Raw genomic sequence first — 18,793 nt, forward strand, 5'->3', positions numbered from 1 at the left:
TTACACTGGAGTGGATTATAATACTGACACAATGCTAAGAAACACAGTGTCTGTTTCTTTTACTACAGCAACAGTATTCTCCACTTGGCTTGGTTTTCATTTTGCTTTCCTGTTAATCTTTCCTTCTTTCTTTGTTTTTAAAGACTTAGGAAGAGGGTACATTATCAATGTATACAATAAACTTTACAATTTTGAAAAAATATACTGAATTAGAATTATAAACCCTGGGATGTCACACGAGAGCAATGTAACATACTGCTCTAGTTTATTACATTATGGGGTATAGCACTTAACTCTTATTTTATCACTGGGTGTCAAGTACATACCTGAGTCTGTTTGCAAGTTTTTAATTTAGGAACTCTTTAAAATTTGTTTATTTTAAAAAAACTGCTATTTAAAACTGTGTTGGAGTTTTATCAATATTAGAATCACCTCAAAATTTGAATGTCTCAGATAATTATTGTTTTCAATGACTTCATAAAAAGAGAATCTCTGAAATTATCTGACTAGTCATGGTCTTACTTCATGCAAGTATTTGTCATGTTATAATATCTAGTATGTACATCTGTAGCTTTATAAGTCTCTCTATATCTATATACACATATATTGTTTATTATTTTTTATTATTAAGTATATTAAACTTAAAATGAAAATTCACTTCAAATTTAACTTTTTAAAGCCTTGTTTGTATATATTATATTTTACCTATGTCTCATGTCTCCAGAGAGTCATTCTATTGCTGCTTCTTTTAATGTATGAAAAATAGGACCAGAGTAAAATTATGAGAAATAAGAGAAAAGAAGTGGAAGTACTTTCATATTATTTCACAGATATTTTTCCTTTAATTGCACATCATCAGATAAGATTGTTTTCTTGATTTCTGATTTTATGAAAGTTCACAAATCTAAGGTCATAATCTTTTACAGATTAATTTATCATAGTTCCCAGACAAGCTGAAGATGAGAACAGAGCTGGCATAAGTTAAATTTAGACCATTAACATGTTTTTACAAAATTTAAGTTAAACATTTAGTTGCTAAGAATAACGATATTTAGGATTTCTATACGATAGAAAAGTAAGATACAAATAAAATAACACATGTGAAGATTAATGTTAGGAATGAGATACACAGGGAAGCATAAGGAAGTAAGGGAGAGAAAATTTTGGAAAAGGTAAAGTTAAAATAGTGATAGACCCTGATATAGTCTTTCTTAACAGGAGTCTGAATTTAATGCCGAGTGATTCTGAACTATTGAATTACTGAGATGGACTCCCTTAAACCCACATCACTCATCTTCTTAATATAGTAAAGTGAATTAATACCGCCTTATACATCATGCTTTGCTCATGTCAGCTAGCAGTAAAATTCTTCACCAAAAATGCTTCTATATACCTCTTACAAATATCACTGCTACTCTTACTTGCTTTTGCCTATCTTTGACAATGATACTTCTGATATACTTCGTTTCTGCCCTATACATTTTGGAATAACAGTTGATGTAGAGTTTCTTTTAATGTCAGTTTTTGAAAAATGTGTACAGAGTATAAATTTTTCTTATTCTCACTGTGGATTTTAAGACAAAAAAATCATGCTTGTTCTAAGAATGAGAAAATTGAATAGGAAATGAGTAGTTTTTTCTTTTCTGTTTATTTCAATTCTAAACAGTTGGTTATTCTAGCAATAATTTAATTTTTTCTACCATCCAATTAACTTTTCCCTCCATCCATGGAGTCAAGACAGGGATAGCACACTCACAGTTAGTTCACGACTCTCCCAGAGTCAAGAGTAAACCCGTTCTCAGGTGGAGGCCACAATTCATAGGATGTCTACCTATATCAAAGAGGGTCAGGAAGAGACTCACAAAAGGGAGTTAGACAGTATTTTTCTTACTCTCTTCTTTCCCTTCATTGGGAAAAATGTCTCAGTATCAGAACATCGTGATTTCCTGGAGGTTCTCAATCTCATCAACCAAGGTGAAGAGGGAACTTATGAACTTGGAGAAAACTAGCCCCTCCCTAACAGAGTAGAAGAGTCAACACTCATCTTAGGTGGAAATGCTTGTCTCCCCTAGGCCATTTACCATCCTCATCATAGATCAAGGAATAATCAATATAACTGAAATAAGAACCTGCATCCACAGGCCTACATTTTCTATGTACAGGAATCAGGAGAGACCCTAGCACACATTGCTTACCAATGATCGTTATTTTAGGAAAATTTTAAGATGGATTGAACTCAAAGGGTTGCTTATATCTATATCCTGGTAGATGTGTGGCAATGTCAGGTGAAAAGGTGGAGGAAAAGTATTTGAGTTGGCATTGTGTTTAATTGAGACTCTGTTGTTTGTGAAATTACTCATCTTTGTTTTTATTAAGTTAATTTTTAAAAATAAAAATTCTAACCTAAGGAGTTGCTATACAAATAAGAATAGCAAACTCTATAGGTTATTTCTCCACTTAGAAATTCCTTTATTAATATGCTATACATAGTGCTTTGTGGAACCTGCTTTGGGGAAGGGTGGCTTCACTACTACATATGAAAAACAACCAATAAGGAAAAATACTTAAATGCAAATGAATCTGTAACTAATTATAGAAAAATATGTATTGACCAACCATGTGAAAATGGCTAGAACAAAGGGAAGGGTTTTATGTGCAATGTTCTTATTTCTGAAAATAAATGCCTGCTAAAGGCTTTTTGTCCTTTATTTAGTCAGTATTATTAGCCAGAATAGGCTAGGCTTATGCGGTTATAAATAAATCTTGAGATCTTAGTGCTTAAGACAAGAAAAATTGTGTGTATTTCTTAGTTTGATGATTTGAAAAAAAATTGTATGTATAGATGTTGAGAAATATAGCTAGATAGATATAGGTATAGGTAGATAGAAGAGGGTTGAGTGACTCTCCTGTGTGGCAGGATACTCCCTTAATTCAGGCTTCTTGCATGTTCTAACTCCACCATCTCTTAGCTGTTCAGATAGGAGAATTTTGAAAAAGCATATATTTATCTATCAGTAAACCATATGTTTACTTTGGTTCAGAAGTAGCAAATATGTTGGCTAATTGGCATTAATTATATGACCATGCCTAAATTGAGAATAGCGAAATGCATATAGATTTTTGGTGAGGCTAACACTCTCCTGCCTAAATACTATTTTTTTTCTATAAGTTTTGTAATAGTACTGGGGAAAGAATCTAATTAGGTTATATGGTGGTTATGAAATCAATAAATCATTTCATCACTAGTTTGAACATTGAAAAATACTTCCTCATACTATACTTTAGTACTAAATTTTATTGATCAGATTTTCACATTTATAAAAGATTCTGTATAAGATATAAAAGAAATTATAAAGGGTGACTCATGGGTGTATGAAAATGACAACTGACATGCAAAAATGGAAAGTACGGCATATTGAAATTCTATAACTATAGATTGGAAAAGATCTCATTATTTCCTGGAATATCTTTTAGGTTGCAAATACAGCATAATTTCATACTACATAATAGAATATAAAGAAAGTTTGAAACTTATTTGAGGTTGATAATGGCTACAACCTATTTATTTATATTATTGAAATTTAAATCTGCAAGTATTTTTTGAGCACCTACTCTATTCAGAGCACTGTAGTAAGCATTAGGAATTAAAAACGTTAATCTGACATATTCTGCAAAAATAGAAATTTACATTCTACTGGGGGAAACAAACACATAGGACCACTGCAAAACAAAGCAGACAAATGACTGTTGTAATAAATGTTTGTTTTTCAATGAGAAAATAGGAGATAGAGATTATTTCTGATTCAAGGAATTGACAATTTGTTCTGGAAAGAGGTTCTCATTGAGTATTGTCAGAACATGGTTAAGCAGACAAGTAAATTAAGATGATATCTAGTAACAGTATCCATGGGTAAAATATACAAGGAGAGGGTTTTTCTGGAGATGTTCTGGGAAAAACTGTATGCTTTATTCAGCTGGAGCATATGATAGGATAAAATAATAATGATAATGCCAATATTATTAGTAGTAGATAATCTATTTAATGCTTGCTCTGGGCCAAAACTATGAACATTTCCTATATATTAATTCTTACACAATGTATAAAATAGGTTATCTCATTCTTCTCATTTTATGGAAGACAAAATTGAGAGCTTTAGTAACTTTAACAGGTTTATACATCTAATGAGTTATAGATCTGAGATTCAAACCGAATGGGGAGGAAAGCAACAATGGAGCAAAAAGGTAAGTAACACAAGAAGACCCTGAGGGTATTCACTATTGGGGACAGACAAATGCATATTGATGTCTTTGGTTTGAGGGGTACAAAAATGAAAGCCCAGGCCAAGGCCACGCAGGGTGAGAAGCCTATTAGAACACCTGCCCGAAGGCTACACCCTCAGGGTGAGGATTGTGATCCATGACCCCACAGCCTAAGAAGGTTCTGGGAGGTTTTAGGAGTTACAACTTCAGTCATGGACTCAAATAACCAGGCTATGCACTAGGTTATGCAAATTCCAATAAAGGAACTGAGATGGGAGAGTCTAGGGTAAACATGAAGAATGGAAAGCAGGCTAAAATACAAAGTATGTAAACCAAAAGAAGTAAAATATGTTACTTTTTATACAATGGTTAAACATCCTTTAAAAAGTATGTTTATTAGAGGTTAATTTCATTTTCAGAATATTTTCATAGAGAGGCTTATTTTACAAAGGTTGATAACTAGACATGGCACAGTTTGATCTTATGCCCAACAGCATGTGAGCTGACAAAACTAGATAATATTTGAGTGAAAGACAAAGCAATATATTTTTCTCCATGTTCATCAATCCTTCAATGAAACATATAATCCTGGAGGAAAATAAATTTTCATTTGATTTGTAATAATTATCACGCCTATAATTGCTAAATCTCTCTTCTTCATATTTCCTCTCCCTGTATATATATGTGCATATGTATGTGTATGTAATATAAAATTATAAATTCATATATACTCTATTATATAATTGTATATAGTATATACTATATATAAATTGTTTTATATATAGTATACTTATTGTGTAATTTGTATATATAAAATTTCATATATATTTATGTAATTTATTATAGAATCTATAAAATTATAGTTTTTGGTTTTGTCGGAATAGACATAAAATAAAGGCTAAGAAACCTTAACGTTACTCTTACTGTTGTAGATTTGCAAGTTAATTCAAGCAACAGAAGATAAATATTTAGCAAGAAAACAAATTGTTTGCTAAGGTAAAATACTCAACGTATTGGATTGGAACCTAAAACAGAGTTCATGCGAGATGCACTATTCTTTCCCACCTGTTCAGTTGTTACTTTGAAATATCAATGGCTCTTACTCCTGGGTATGAAAACTTAAAAGCTCTCTTGGTAGAAGCTGAGTCAACCATCAAGCTTGGGAATTCCCTGGCCTTCCAGTGGTTTGGACTCCGTGCTTCCACTGCAGGGGGCATGGGTTGGATCCCTGGTTGGGGAACTAAGATCCTGCATGCTGCGTGGCTGGCCAAAAGAAAAAAAAATTAAGCTTCTACTTACGCTGCCATCCCTCTTACATAAGAGAAACCCAAAGTTATGACTAATGGGTGTGGTTGCATTATTTGTCAAAGTAAAATAGCTTACCTTGACCCTTAAAAAGATAGCAGGGATGAAAGCAAAATGACTTAGGGAAGTTTGGATTTGGGAATAATATTTTTCAAAAAATGGGAGCTGTGACACAGATTTGTGGCATTTTAGGCAGAACTTTAGTTAAAAATCCTACCTTACCTATTTTTTAAATAAGAATATCCATCCTTATTAGTTTTCTCACTATTTCCACCCTATGATTAGATATATAATAATCCATTTGGTGTGAATAATATCCATAATCAAAACAATTTCCACATAATTTAAGTAATTCCTGTAACAAACAATTTGATAAGAAAAACATAATTGTTGAAGGCAAGTGTGTTTAGCTACGTTAATTTAAACGTGCTCAATATTACATGGGAAAGAAAAAAGTTAGGTATGTATTACTATATTTTTATACTTTCCTTAAAATTTTTCTGTAAACATAAAGCAGTTTTATCAGTCTTACATATGAAAATAGCATTAACTTTTATAATAACATCTTTAAATGTGAAGGACAATGATGCCTTTTACATAAAAGCTTGTCATGGTTGTAACATTTTAAAATGCAGAATGGAAGCCAAGAAGATGAATTACTTTCCCAAATAGCCCAATAAATGGAATCCAAAAGTTGTTAAGAATGGCATTGGTAAAATAGTGTATTGGGGATTTTATTATACAATTTTGATTTTAAAAGAGTGGTAAAATTTTGTCTGGTTTCAAATGAGACAATTCAACTATGAAAATAAGTGCTGACATTGTATGCAGAAACTAATTAGGGTGTGGGTAAAGGAAATAAGTCAGCAGTATTGAGTCATTCAGATAAAAATTTCAATGTGCTTTTGCTTATTCTTCTATTTTTAGGTTAGGTTTCATGACAATCACTGTAAGTCAGAAAAGCAGAACATAATTTTTATAGGCATGTGTTACTATGTCATTCACAACTGCTATTTGTGTCAGATTAACACACTATGTCATGAATTGTAATTATTTCAGACTGAGTAACTTTCCTCCTCACTTCTACTATGACCTTCACTCCAGTTCAGACCTGTCTGCAGTATTCTATATCTGTCTCTTCTCTACCTTCAATTTACAATTTCCTTTCTTGGTGTATTTTTCACATTTCTTTGCTTGAATCCATGCCTTTAGTCAAAAGCCAATTGTAATTTTTTGTTTGCTTGTTTATTTTCTGTAGAATATACAAAGGAGATCTAGGTAACTGGCCAGTTTCTTCCCTGCAGCTAACTGCCTAGCCTGAGCATGACAGAACAAGGAGAAAACAAGAGAAGGGAGATATGTAGGAAAATATAAAGGAAACGCTTTGAGTATTTAGTGGGGAAGATGAACTGTAAGCATCTGGACACAGAAAATAAGAGCAATTTAAAGTGAATAAGAAGGGACTTCAAAAACAGGAGGTGGGACAAAAGAAGACATATTTCACATTGGCCAAAAAAAAAGAGAAATGAGAAGACTAAAGAGTAGGAGGAAACGTGTGAAAAAACTTAATGAAAATCAGAGAGATCATTCTACCATCTGTGAAATAAGCAATAAAGGCTAAACCGGTCTCAGACCAAGCACTCTGGCTGTGGCTGATTGGCAAATGGTAAAGTCAGGGTTTAGGGCTGAAGGAGAAGAGAGACAATCACAGAGGGATTAGCATCTCAAAAAGAAGCCCAGAGGAAAAGGAAAAGCAAAGTCTGAAAGAGCAAGGAAGCTTAGAGAAGGATTATGCAAGGGAAAAAGAAAAAAAATCCATTAAGAAAGGAGGAAAAGAAAATACAATATAAATGAAACTAAATTGGATGAACATTGGGAACAAAAATGTGTAAGAGGCAAAAATGGTATTTTATGATTAATGAATATGAAAAATACAGATAAAGTTATAGGAAAAAATCAGCCACTATTAATATACATGAGATTAAAAAACAGATATTTCATTATATAATTAGGTTTATAGAGGTATTGCCTATGTGAAAGTAAAAAGTGTTCTGATAGCTACAGAAAGTTCCATAAACATCAGTTTGCTGGGGCAGGAGGAAGGACCAAAACAGGTTACTGGTTGACAGTTGAGGTCATTTTCTGTCTGCTAGTAAGAGAAGTAAGTAATATGTGAATGATGCCATATACATACATAACAGAAAAAGCTAGTCAAGACAGTTGACATTATAATATAAAACCAAAAATTTTTGGAAAGGCACTTGGTTTGTTCATGTCTTAAAACTAACGCCAACTCATAGTGAAAGGCTAAGCAAAAGACAGTGAAAAGACCTTGAGCCCTACATATTAAGACGCCAAATAAAAGAAAAACATTTTAGAAACTTCAAAAACTTTTATTTCTTTTAGTGAAGCTCATTCAAGATAGAGAAAACATGATAGGCAAGGATATGAATTGAAGCTATGTGTACAAATGTATCTGTCCATTTGTGTGTGTTTGTGTATGTTTTAATCAAAATAAATGCAGACAAAAATCTATCAGAATATAGAAGGTGTAACATAGCACTTAAACTGTCCAGAAACTTGTGTGTTCATTAATTAAATTGAGTATAAATAAATACAGAGAAAGAGTTGTACACATGAGCATACATACACTCATCATACACAGAGAAAGGAGAAATGACAAAGTCTGTGATATATGAACCCACTCTCTTTTACTTACTTAACATAAGAAGGGGTGTATCAGAAATATGCCACTTTCTAAAGATATTGACTTCATGCTATTAAAATGATTGTTTTATTGAAAAGATTAATCAACATATATTTAAACTTGTCTGTTTGGTGAGTATAACTATGTCAGTCACCCAAACAGCTACCAATTTGGTAAAGGAAACATTTTGTAAAGGTTGTTAATGGCATTCTGATCCTTTTAGGAAGAGAATCTTCGATGTAACAGACTCAGTCTTTACATTAATGTGTCTTTACATTATTTAATCTTTATGTATAGACTCAGTCCAAAAATCAATCTGTAATAATTAACCTTAAGACAACATAAACATAGCAAAATATACTTTTCAGTAAGTATACAATAAGAATCTGCTGTGTGCTAGATTCTACAATTGAAAATAGAGAACAAATTGAGCAAATGAAGAAAAGGTAAATCCATGTTCTTTAATGAGAACTAGATAAAATGTGATATGAGTTACCTTGAGCATAATGATTATGCAAAGCACTATGAATGATTTCCAGTAAAGTTCTGAAGTTAATTTTAATTTTGTCCACATTAAAGATCTAGGGAAACTTAGTCCATATTGTGGCTCAAATAATTTTCTCTGTTGTTTACATCTAGTTCTCTATTTGTCCTTTGGTTGTTAAGGTTGAGTTAACTTTAAATGTTTTAAATTTATTTTTAAATTTACCTACAGCCAGGTTCATTCTGTATGGCATATGTTTCAAGAGTCGTGACAAATACATACAGTTCTTCGTCCACCGTCACAGTGTTGATATGGACTGGTTTCCACAGTCAAAAGTATTCTCTCCCGTGTAGCCCTAGTCCAGCATCTGGAATCCACTGATCTGTTTTTGGTTTTTGTTTTCTTGTCCCTGTATTAGTGTCCTTTTTAGAATGTCATATAAATGGACTCATACCTTATATAGCCTTTTGAGTTTTCCATCTCTCACTCAGCGAAATGAATTTGAGAGCATCAATAGTTTTTATTTTTACTGCTGAGTAGTATTCTCTTGTATGGATATAACACAGCTTGTTTATCTATTAACCAGTTGAAGGACAGTTGATAGTTTCCAACTTGGGTCTATTATGAATGAAGGCTATAAATATTCACGTGCAGGTTTTAGAATGAACATAATTACTTAATTCCCTATAAGAAACACACTTCAAATGTAAACATATAGTTAGGTTAAAAATAAAAGAATCAAGCAATTTGTACCATGGAAACATTAAAGCAAATAAACCTGGGATAGCCATAATGATTTTAGACAAAACAAATTCCAGAGCAGGGGTTATTTTCAGGGATAAGAAGGAGCATAAATAATAAAAAAGAGGTCAGCTCTCCAAGAAGGCGTATCAAATGTGTATGAATCTACAAATCGGACTTCAGAAGTCCTCGGCAGTCTTCTCTCCTTTTGAGCTGTAAGCAACAAAATGTTCTACCTTTAATCTATCAGAAGGTCATTGTGTCATGTTTTGTCATCAAAAGAATCTTTAAATCTTATAAAACACTTATTTCTAATGAATAGAATATGGAAAGGAACTTTACATTGTCAAAAACTGGGAGACACTCAAGGACTGAGGTTAACATCTTGTTGATGTTAATGAACCACGTCAGTATTATGTGCCTCCTGATATAATGCAATGAGAAGGATACTTCATCTTGTGATTTTTCCCCCCAAATTCTAACTCTAGTCCAATTATGAGAAAATATCAGATAATTCAGAATAAGGGACATTCTAAAAAAATACTTCACTAGAACTATTCAAAGCTCTTAAATTCATGAAAAATAAGGAAAGGCTGAAAAACTGTCATAGATTGGAAGAGACAGCAGAGTCATAACTAAATGCAACATGGTGTCTTGGCTTAGATCTTAGAACACTAAAAGAAAGTGAAAAAACTGATGAATTTAATTAATAATGTTTTATCAATGCAATTTTTTGTTGTGATTAAGGTATCACATAATATAAGATGTTAATTTTAGGTGAACCTGGGAAATGGGTATCCAGGAACTCTCTGTCCTATCTCTGCAACACTTCTGTAAATATAAAATCATTTCAAAATAAAATATGAAATAAATATACAGAACACCAATTGACCATAGCTTTACAGGTTTATTTCAGGACTATTTTGTTTCATTGATTAATATATACATATATTTTGCTAATATTTATTGTCTTGATTACTCTAGCTTTATAATAAGTATTGAAACCAGGTTCTTTGGATTCTCTGACTTTGGTTCTTCTTTCCAGAATTGTTTTGCTATTCTTCTTCCTTTATTTTTCCATATTTCTGTCTGCCTTCTTTTGGATTAATTGAGAATTTTTTATAATTCCATTTTATTTTCTCTATTAATTTATTATTTATACTTCTTACCTTTTAAAACAGTTTCCCTAGATTTTATGTCATTCACCATGAGTTAGAGTCTGCTTTTAAGGACTATTACACGACTTTCACATGTAGCTTAAGGACTTTACAGCATGATAGTCCCAAATTCTCTCTGTAATTTTTTATGTTATTCTGATACATTTTAGTTTTACAAATGCTACTGAAACAATATAACATATGGAAATTAGTTTTAGACAGATAATTATCTTTTATGACAATATATAAAATCAAAAATCAATTTTATTTCATCTTCATTTATTTCATTTCTGGGTTTCTTTATTTCTTTTTATAGATTCGTGTTTCTGCTTGGGCCATATTTCTTTGGCTAGCGAAGTTTTAACATTTCTTGAAGTGTGGGGTCTGATGGTAATTAATTATATCATTAATTTTGTCTGCAAAAGTCTTATGTCTTCATTTTTTAAAATTAATAAACTTTATTTTTAGAGCAGTTTTAGGTTCACAGCGAAACTGAACAGAAAGCAGAGTTTTCGTAAACCCCCTGCCCCCGTCACCCCCATCCCCTCACAACACACAACCTCCTTTCTATCAACATCCCTCACCAGAGTGGTACATGTGTTACAATCTATGAACCTCTATTGACACATCATTATCAGCCCAAATCCAAAGTTTACCTTAAGGTTCATTCTTTGTATTGTGCATCCTACTGGTTTCAACAAATATATAATGACATGTACCTACCACTGTCGTATCATACAGAAAAATTTCGCTGCCCTAAAAGTTCTGTGTTCTGTTTATTTCTCCTTCCCCTGTAACCCTGGCCACCACTAATATTTTTTTACTGTCTCCATAGTTTGCCTTTTTCAGGATGTTATATAGTTGGAATCATACAGTATGTAACTTTTTCAGGTTAGCTTCTTTCACTTAATAATATGCATTTAAGTTTCCGCCATGTCTTTCCATGATTTGATAGCTCATTTCTTTCTAGTGCTGAATAATCTTCACATTCTGAGTGTGCCACAGTTTATTTATCCATTCACCTATGGAGGGACATCTTGGTTGCCTCCAAGTTTTGGCAGTAATAAAAAAAGCTGCAGTAAATATCTGTGTGCAGGTTTTGTGTGGACTTAAGTTTCAGTTCATTTGGGTAAATACCAGAGAGCTCAATTGCTGGATCATATGATATAAGTATGTTTAGTTTTGTAAGAAACTACCAAACCATCGTCTAAAATGGCTTACCATTTTGCATTCCCATCAACAATGAATGAAGGGTCCTATTACTCCACAGACATGATAGCATTTGGTGGTGTCAGTGTTCTTGTTTTTTAGCCATTCTGATTGGTGTGTAGTGGTATCTCATTTTAATTTGTAATTCCCTAATGACATATGATATGGAGCATCTTTTCATATGCTTACTTGCCACCTATATATATTCTCTAGTGAAGTGTCTGTTTAGAATTTTGCCCCATTTTTTTCTTACTGTTGAGTTTTAAGAATTCTTTGTATATTTTGGATAATAGTCCTTTATCAAATGTGTCTTTTGAAAATATTTTCTCCTATTCTGTGGCTTTCCTTCTGATTCTCTTGACAGTGTCTTTTGCAGAGCAGAAGTTTTTAATTTTAATGAAGTCCAGTTTATCAATTATTTATTTAATGGATTCTGCCTTTGGTGTATCTGAAGTCATTGCCATACCGACTGTCACCTAGATTTTCTCCTGTGTTATCTTCTAGGAGTTTTGTAGTTTTACATTTCACATTTAGATCTGCAGTTTGTTTGGAGTTAATTTTTGTAGGGGATCCAGATTCTTTTTTTTTTTTTTTCATGAGGATGTGTAGTTGTTCCCAAAACAACTATCTTTTGTGGAAGAAAACTATCTTATCTCCATTGTATTACCTTTGCTCCTTTGTCAAATATCAGTCAAATAACTTCATATGGATTGATCTCTGGGCTTTCTGTTCTGTTCCATTGATCTAGTTGTCTATTCTTCTACCAGTATCACACTGACTTGATTACTGTAACTTTATGTTAAGTTGTGAAGTCAAGTATTTTCAGTCCTCCAAATCATTCTTTCCTTCAATATTGAGTGGGCTATTCGGCGTCTTTTGCCTCTACATATAAACTTTAGAATCATATGTTGATACCCCAAAATAACTTGCTGGGATGTTGATGAGATTGCATTGAATCATATCCCAGAAAATCTAGAGCTCGTTGAGAGTGTCAGAATAGGTTTTGTAGAAGAAATTATAGTAAATTGAGGCCTGAAGGAAGAGCAAGAGCTGGACAGGTGAAACGGGGGGCGGCGTGGGTGCTGCAGGCTGAGTGTGCCGGGGAGCCGGGCAGTTCTGCATTACTATGGCAGATACAGATCATTCCCACTGTCAATAAATTGATTCTGTACCATGTGAAATAAGATGTGAGAATATATAGAAAATAATATAGGATAAAATATATGAAAACGAAGCCCTACAGTCTAGGACAGTGGTATCTAGGCTTACCTTGCTTTATTATGCTTTGCTTTATTGCACTTTGCAGATAATTGTGTTTTTTATATTGAAGGTTTGTGGCAACCCTGTGTCAAGCAAGTCTGTGGGCAAAATTTTTCCAACAGCAGTGGCTCACTGCATATCTCTGTTACATTTTGGTAATTCTCACAATATTTGAAACTTTTTATTATTATTGAATTTGTTTTGGTGATCTGTGATCAGTGATGTTACTATTGTAATTGATTTGGGGCACCACAAACCACACCCACAGGAGGTGGAGAACTTAATAAACATAATGCATGTTCTGACTACTTCAACAACCTGCCTTTCTTGCGCCTCTCTCCCTCTCCTTGGGCCTCCCTATTCCCTGAGACACAACAATGTTAAAATTATACCAAATAATAATCATACAGTGGCCTTCTAAGTGTTCAAGTGAAAGGAAGACTCCCACCTCTCTCACTTTAAATCAAAAAATAGTAATGATTAAGCCTAGTGAGGAAGGCATGTCAAAAGCTGAAACAGGCTGAAAGCTGGGCCTCTTGTGCCAGTTAGCCAAGTTACGAATGCAAAGGAGAAGTTCTTGGAGGAAATCAAAAGTGCTCCCCCAGTGAACACGCAAATAATAAGACAGAAAACAGCCTTATTGCTGATACGGAGAAGGTTTTAGTGATGATCTGGATAGAAAATCAATCCAGCCACGAAACTCCCTTAAGCCAAAGCCTAACCCAGAGCAAGGCCCCAAGTCTCTTTAATTCCATGAGGCTGAGAGAGGTGCAGAAGAAGAGTCTGAAGCCAGCAGGGGTTGGTTCTTGAGGTTGGAAGAGAGAGGCCGTCTCTATAACATCAAAGTGCAAGGTTCAGCAGCAAGTGCTGATGTAGAAGCTGCAGCAAGTCATCCAGAAGATCTCACTAAGATAATTAACGAGGTGGCTACATTAAACGACAGATTTTCAGTGTAGATGAAACAGCCTTCTATTGGAAGAAAATGCCATCTAGGACTTTAATAGCTAGAAAGGAAACGTCAGTGCTTGGCTTCAACGCTTCAAAGGACAGGCTGACTCTCTTGCTAGGGGCTAATGTTGCTGGTGACTTTCAGTTGAAGCCAGTGCTTATTTGCCGTTCTGAAAATCCTAGGGCCCTTAATGATTATGCTAAATCTACTCTGCCTGTGCTCTTTAAATGAAACAACAAAACCTGGATGACAGCACATCTGTTTATAACACGGTTTACTGAATATTTTCGTCCACTGTTGAGACTTACTGCTCAGAAGAAAAGATTCCTTTCAAAATATTACTGCTCGGTGACAATGCACCTAGTTACTCAAGAGCTCTGATGGAGACGTACAGTGAGATGAATGTTGTTGTCATGCCTGCTAACACAGCACCCATTCTGCAGCCCATGGATCAAGGAGTACTTTCGACTTTCAAGTCTTATTATTTAAGAAATACATTTCATAAGGCTATAGCTACCATGAATAGTAATTCCTCTGATGGTTCTGGGCAAAGTAAATTGAAAACCTTCTGAAAAGGATTCATCATTCTAGATGCCATTCAAAATATTAGTGATTCATGGGAAGAGGACAAAATAGTAACATTAACAGGAGTTTGGTGAAAGTTGATTTCAACCCTCATGGATGACTTTGAGGGGTTCAGGCCTTCAGTGGAGGAAGTAACTGCAGATGTGGTGGAAATAGCAAGAGACCTAGAATTAGAAGTGGAGCCTGAAAATGTGACTGAATTGCTGCCATCTCAGGAAAAAACTTGAATAGATGAGGAGTTGCATTTTATGGAGAAAGTGGTTCATGAGATGGAATCTACTCCTGGTGAAAGTGCTGTGAAGATTATTGAAATGACAACAAAGGATTTAGAATATTCTATAAACTTAGTTGATAAAGCAGCTTAAGGGTTTGAAAGGTTTGGCTTCAATTTTGACAGAAGTTCTACTTTGGGTAAAAAGCTATCAAATAGCATTGCAGGCTACAGAGAAATCGTTCCTGAAAGGAAGAGTCAGTCAAAGTGGCAAACTTCATTGTTGTCTTTTTTTAAGAAGCTGCCACAGCTACTCCAGCCTTCAGCAAACGCCATCTGATCAGTCAGCAGCCATCAACATCGAGGCAAGACCCTCCCCAAGGAAAAAGATTAAACTCCCTGAAGGTTAAAATGATGGTTAGCATTTTTTAGCAATAAAATATTTTTAAATTAAGGTATGTGCCTTTTTTTCATAGACATAACGCTATTGCACAATTAATAGAATACAGTATAGTGTAAATATAACTTTTATATGCACTGGGAAACAAAAATTCATGTGACTTGCTTTTGAAGTATTAATTTTATTGCTGTGGTCTGGAACTGAAAGTGTAATATCTCTGAGGTATGCCTGTAACAGTAATACTTCTGAGAAAATGCCTTAAGTCAGGGCATGGTGACTGGGAATAGTTGAGCTCTTTGGTTGGTCTCTGGCAGCCTAAATGTATACACAGATGATTATATCAAGACAAACAGTATATTGAGAATAAGCCTGTTTCAAAAACAGTATAATGAGAATATTTGCAAGAATAAAAATTATATTTTTTAAATAGGATTTATTTTCTCAATCAGTGTATTAGCTCAGGACACATTTATCCAACTGTATTTAAGGTACATAGTAAATAATTTCAATTACTGGAAATAATTAGTAATAAAGATAGGATAGAAATGAATAAACAAAAACCTGGATATGAGTAGAGGTGAAAAGTTTTGTGGAGAAAAGAAGTGTAACGCTTTAAAAAATTATTATTTAAACAAAAACTGACAACAAAAGAATTGATTTTTAAGATTCCTTTTCTATACCTGAAATTGATGGGAAAGTTTAGAATCATTCCCAAGGTGAGGGATCAGAATATGGAAAGGGGGGAGGGACAGCAAAAAAATAAAAAGGAGGAAAAGATGAATGTAAAATGAATGTTAGCTTTGATAGAGGTCTGAGGAAAACACTGTAATGGGAAAGACATGTTGGAATATTCTGGAGGAAGTACTTCAAAAGCATGAAGAGAGTAAAAATGAAGTGCAAAGAATAGATATATTTTAGACTGGTAGAGGAGAGAAGCACACTGTTTTTCAGGTTACATTGATAAATATTTAGGCAAAGAGTGAAGATGTTGAAGAGAAGAAAATTAAAGAAAACAAACAAACAGAAAGACATAACATGAAAACAGAGTTACTTTTTTAATTATTAACAGTTCTGCCATGGGATGTGTTTATATATAAAAATATTGATTAAAAATTGGTCATTCTGTCCAATAATGTGGAAAAAAATGATTTTCAAAGGTAACAAAATTTATTGCTTTAAAATGAATTAAGAAAGGATATATAAAACCCTTTCAGTAAGATTGTTGTGAGAATAAATGAGATGTCACTCTAGCAATTTTTTAATAGAAAAACCTGTGAGGATAAATGAGATTATATACTGAAAGTACTATGAGTATCTTACACAAAAAACACTATATAAATTCACTGTATTCCTTTCATTATAGGTTTTCCCTTACCATTAGTTATTGAATCTTTAGTGTGCATAATATCGAAAGAGAAGAAACCATTATAGAAGATGGATGCAGTTTTTTTGTATAATAATTTTTTAAAGTTATATATATGTATATTTAATATGAATTGTTTAATTAACATAACATTTTAATGTCTTTTACTTGTTTATCAGAAGTGAAACATGCTTTATTGGCTTAATGCTGAAATATTTTACAAAGTGCATGCTACAAATTCACAATGGCAGGCCTACAAGCTGTTATTAAGTATTCATACTCATCCAACGTTGAAAGCATGTTGTTATAGTGATAAATAAAGATCAAGGTGGAATAGGTAGAGATAAAATTTGTTGAAGTCATTTGCTCCTTTTATGAATGTAGACATAAAATGAAATGTGGTCAATAAATATCATTGTCAGTGCTATTTAAATTTGAGACAAAAATATTATCCTTGTGCAACAATCACAACACACACAAGAAAGCACTAATAATATAAGAAACAAATTCATCAGTCCAAGTTGCTGTTATTTACTATATTTAATCAAACTCACTTAATTTGACTTATCTCATTTTTTAAATGCAGAATTATAGATATCATGACATTTTTCATCAGTAATGAAGGTTATCTTCATTTTTGTAACTGTGACACATTTCTGGCAGTTAAGTCCCTAAACTGCAATTTTGTTGCTGATTTGTGAATTGTCTTTGCCTTTACTAATGAAATGATTTACTAAAGGATTTAAAAAACAACACCAGGGCTTCCCTGGTGGCACAGTGGTTGAGAGTCCGCCTGCCGATGCAGGGGACATGGGTTCGTGCCCCGGTCCGGGAGGATCCCACATGCCGCAGAGCAGCTGGGCCCGTGAGCCATGGCCGCTGAGCCTGCGCGTCCAGAGCCTGTGCTCTGCAATGGGAGAAGCCACAACAGTGAGAGCCCGCGTACCGCAAAAAAAACCAAAAAAACACCAGCTCTTCAAATGTAGTTTCAGCTTCTTCTCATTGGAAGTAAATTAGATCCTCTTTGGACTGGAGCAGTATTGTAATAATTTGACAAATAGCACCTTTGTGACCTGATAGTATTAAGTAAAGCTTTTAGCATTGCATTAAACCTAAATTTAAGTAGTATTTTTATGCTGAATCCAATGGTCACTAACAACTGTCTTGTGATAATTGCTAGAATGTAGCGGTGACATGTGTAAGAGACAATCCCAACATTCATTTTCCCTCTTTTCCCAAGAAAACATCTAATATTCCGGTATGTATACCTATCTGAGATGTGACGATAAAGAAACCTCCTATGACCTGTGTCTTGAGAAGCAGTGCAGCAGAGCAGGCTTGAGTATGGGCTTGGGAACTTGACTTCCTTCTGGGATTTGAACCCTAGCTACATGGCCCTAGGCAAGTTGCTTAAGGTCTTTGTGCTTTGATTTCCTGATTCGGTATGTGGATAATCCTAGGGTTGTTGTGAGCAGCCGTAGGTAGGTTCTGGACTCCACGTTCTTCTGTCCTGCAAGAGCCAAGTTTGTTTCGCTCTCTTTAGAGGCACTAGCAGCCACTGAGCAGTGCTGCCTGCCCCGGAAGTCTGGCTACTTCGAGGCTCCTGACAGAGCTCCTGCTTCCTAGGCACCCAGAGGCAAGAAACAGATGTGACTGGGACCTGGTGAGTAGTGGAAAGATCAGAACAGTCGACCCCTTCAGCTCAACTCAAAACAACTTTTAAAGATCTTCCTTGTTCCTGTCTTTCTCATATTGTTATTGCCGTGTGAATGACCATTTTCCTTACTCTACACAAATCCGTGTTCATAATTAGGTTAGAGATTTGCCTCCTTTAAGAAACGTATTTTGATGACTTTGTTATTTGTATATATAATTATAATGTAGATTCCTGTTAATATGCTAGCTGGTTCTCATTTACTATTACTTTTCTTAAATATATTGTTAAATAAAGAAGTTGGCTTCTTTAATAGGATTTTAAATCCTCTGAGGACAAAATCTGTGCTTTTTCTCTCCCTTTCTTTCCATGCTCAGGGTAGTATATTGTACAGAATGTGAAGAAAAAGTCAAGCATTCATTAAATGATGCTATATAAATTTTACCATTAACTACTAAAAAGCAGATATTCTATTTTTATTCCATTACCCCATTCCTTGCTTGCATTC

Source organism: Leucopleurus acutus, assembly GCF_964270905.1.
Source record: "Leucopleurus acutus genome assembly, chromosome: 21".
NCBI lineage: Eukaryota > Metazoa > Chordata > Mammalia > Artiodactyla > Delphinidae > Leucopleurus > Leucopleurus acutus.